The sequence below is a fragment of the Anas acuta genome, chromosome 12 (genome assembly GCF_963932015.1).
Source record: "Anas acuta chromosome 12, bAnaAcu1.1, whole genome shotgun sequence".
NCBI classification, from domain to species: domain Eukaryota; kingdom Metazoa; phylum Chordata; class Aves; order Anseriformes; family Anatidae; genus Anas; species Anas acuta.
Window position 1 is genome coordinate 20,166,398 of NC_088990.1, and position 4,146 is coordinate 20,170,543.

Consider the following 4,146-nt stretch of genomic DNA (forward strand, 5'->3'; position numbering starts at 1 on the left):
TGTCCTGGCAACCTTACAGCTTATTCTCTTTATTAACAATCAGACAGTTTATGATCCTGAAATATGGGGCCAAACTGAGGTCAAGGTGTGGGACTTGTTATAAGTTGCCCCCTTAATTAATTTTCAGAGAGCATTGCATTAATAATAGAAAGGAATTTATTGAGTAAGCAACAGCAAGCAAAACAGCGCTGGGCGGCCGGGGAGTCTCAGCTCCGCCAACGGCACGCACCTCACCCCCGCCAGGGTCCCTTTTTATATCTTGGTAATTCTGGGATTACGCAGCACATCCTGGTATATTCTGCAACTGCGCCCACTGTTGCTAGGGGGTCGTCTCTGTCCCTCTGGTGGTCGTGAAGATGAAGGCCGTAGTCTTCCTCAGCGTTGTGGTTCAACTTCTTTTTTTTATTTGGTCATGTTGGCCCAGCGTGAGACAGGAAGGCAGGATGTTGATACACTAGGTTAGCAACTTATCAGGAAATGGTTACACGAGCTTTGCAGCAGTGTCTTTGAACAAAAGAGGCAACTGAGATGCAGAAGGAGAGAAGGGGAGGGAGTTCTCTTTTTTGTTACATTAAGCAAAAGAATTTTCATAGTGTCTAGCCAAGCATTATACAGCTCCTTACTTCAGCAGGGAGCTTTTGCAACTCCCGCTCCTCAAACGGAACTCCTTGTTTTTATAATACAAAAGACAATGAACAAACATTTATTGTGTATTACAGGACTCTGCTACTAAAAACGACAAGGTTGTGGTGGGATTGCTCAGCACCTGGAGAGCAGTCTCTGAGGCCTTAAAGAGCCATATGGGGCCACAGTCAGACACGTGCGGTTTGCCAAACAGTGAGGGAGCTGCAGGCTCATTTACTGATCCGACAGCTATGCCATCGGCCCCCCTGCTGCTGCCATCACAGGCCTTTGCTGTTATGCCCCCTGTTGACCTGGATGTGCCTTTTGACCCAGGCCCTATTGGCCTTGAAAAGGAGATGGAAGTGTTTCCCTTCAATCTGGGAAGAACAGGATACATAAGGCCCGAAGGCCGAATTGCTTAACAACTTAACGCGAGACATTGTTCCCATGACTAGTCCTGGAATTCTCCGGTGTTTGTAATCAAGAAAAGGGATGGAAAATGGAGACTGTTAAGTCATGGAAGATATGGGAGCACTTCAACCAGTGTTATCAACTCCAACTATGCTCCCCCAGTCATGGACATGTTTTAATTGATACCTTTTCTGATTGTACATATGTATAGGTGTACTCGGGTTTAATATGTAAAAGCAATGTTCTGTATATTTAGAAAGCTCGATGTTCGTGTGTATGTGTTGGTAGAGCGTAGACTCCCCACGCACCTAGTGCTGTTTACTTGCCCTTTATAAATATTACCAAATTCAGTTGAGTTGTATTGTCATTTATAACAAAAAGCATACTTACCTGCTGGTTTAAATATTTAGTTTCAAGGAGTTGTGGAACAAACAAACAAACAAACAAAAACAAACAAACAAAAACTAATATTACTGTTTTTATCTAAAAATATGATACTGCACAACAACAACCCCCCATGACCCATGGAGCTGTATGTACAATAAAACAGCTTTAATTAATCATAAGGAAAATCATGCTGAGGATACCTCTGTATAATTAGGTCAATCGGTCTTTTAGTCCCTCTATAGCAGCTGAGGTACAGAAAGGAGACTACAAAGAACCTACAAGCTGATTGCACTTCTACCCATCCAGGGGCAATGTTTGTGAATCTGTGTTTAATATCCTCATACGCTTGTTGTCTTTCTCTCTGTCCTCCAGTCCTCTGTTGGATTCCTGCACTTACTTGCTGCTCCTAATCCCACAGCAATGCAACATTTACTTTCTATCTCCAGATGCTTGTCTGAAGTTTGTATACAACTTTCTAGCTTTCTTTTTGAGGTTTTAGCCTCCCAGCAAGATTGCAGGCTCATATGCTAGCAAGCTGTTAAATTTTGGACTATTGACCACACAAGTGCCACTGTACTATATGTCAATGTAACACCAAATAATCAAGGCTGCTTTTCAGCTGCATTGTGGCAACTGTGTTCAGAAACTTTTCATTTAACACTCACCTACACATTCTGGATTTTATTGTTTATTGTAACTGATGTAAGCACACCTACATGGAAAGTAACTCCCCCCACAGAAATCTGAGTAAAGCTAGAATAAATTAGCTTGAGTTGTATAGCAAATAGTATGTTTGAAGCTGTCAGCTTTGAAAGTGCTGTATGACTTCAGGGATGACAGCATGAAAATGAAATACTTTAATTAATATGTTACTTCTTAAGAACTCTCTGTCCTGATTAAGTAAACATGACTACAGAGAGGGTACAGCCTTACTGTCATAATAAATAAATGGAGTAAAACAGGGCATTACAAAAAGCTCTGTTCAACAGAAGTTCGTCTTGATAACACATGACTTGATTCTTGACAACACTTCAGAAAAATCTGGTCATAGTTATTCAATGACAGGCAAACTGTCAAGCCCTGGTGCACTGCTGAGGGCAATAAGTCTCCCCAGCCAACTGTCCTTCCTCAGCGCTAGATATTTCTGTCCCTGCAGGAGGGGCAGCAAAATGGAGCACGAACCCACTCTTCAATCCCCCAGTACAAAGCCGCATTTTCAGACACAGTTTTATAAGCAGTGGTTTAGCAGTTGACTTTCCCTCTCCTCCCTGGCTGGTCATTCATGCTTGTGTGCCCTCTCGCACTTGTGCTGGTTCAATTGGTAAAACACAGTGAGTTAAATGACTCAGAGAGGAGCACAAGAACATTAAGAACAGTTGAACTGGAACATACCTGGGAGTGTTTTCTCAGGCACCAGTGCTGGCTTAACAGGGTCCCAGCTTCGACTGCTCATTCTGACTCCCGCACTGCTCACCGCCCCCTCAGTTGACATATGGAAGTCTATGCAAATTGTGATCATTGAAACAATTTCAGCTACACATACAAAAATATCTCACCCCCCTCACATCATATTTTTTAATTCTGGCCCATTTCAGGAACCCAATTCATTTTGTGGCCCCAAAGCCTTCATGCTGATAACCCTGCTAGGGAATTATGAACTGGGTGAAAGGCGCAGGGGATGGCACCTCTTTATCCACCTGAGGAAGAGTGACATGAGATTATGTGCTCAGGAAAATGAACCTACCATAATATAACAAAGCGTAGTAGTGTTTATTTTTGGAGAACATCACTGCAGAGAACAACAAGGCTCAATTACCACAATCGTGTCCTCTCCGGCAGGGTCTGTTCCAAGCAGGTGCTTGCCCCAAGCTCTGCAGAGCTGCCCGAGCACTCCCAGGTGTGCCAGAATCTGCTCTCAGCCCTTGCGCAGAAAGGGAGTGCCTTTCTCCAAAATCTAGCAGTTTTACACAACTCTGATCTAGGCAACTTCCTTCAGCTAGGTCAAAAAGAGGATATGCTCTTACCACTTGGGCATATGAAATGCTTATCACTCAGGAGCCTGACAGTAACAACATTTAGCCCTGGGTACAAACTGGTCCCAAGTATTGTAGGCTGGCAATTAGAAGAACATGTATAGTTATAAGACCAGTGAGGAGGGGGAGTAATGTTTTGACAGCATTACTAGAGGCAGTCTAATTACTTTTAAGTTAGAACATGGCTATGGAAGGAATCACATGGCTGCTGGGCCTTTGAGGTTTGATTCATCTGACATCCTTGAAGGAATTTTAAGGCAGGCACGTACGGCTTCCTGGAACACCGTGCCACCCTCACAGGAACCGCAGGAACCATTGGGAATGGTGCGAAGAACCGTGCCTTTCGTGGGGAACGCAAGAGAGAAAAAGCTGCACAATGCAAATTTGTGACTCCAAGATTTGAAGCCAGGGCACAGAAGGGGCATCCAGCCTGCGTGACAGTCGCTGCTGATGTCCCAACAGCCCGCGCTGTGCCTTCTCACACCACAAATCCTCCCTCCTCCGGCTCAGCGCCGCCGGGCACTGCGGGCCCGCCCCCTCGGCGGGGCGGCCTCGGCGGGGCTCGAACCCGCACCCCGGCTGTGAGCGAGCGGCGCAGGCGCGGCGGGGACCGGCAGCGCCCAGCCCGGCCCCTCAGCGGCCGCCCTGCCCCGCGCCTCCGGTGCGCGCCGGGACTGGGGCAGGCGCTGGG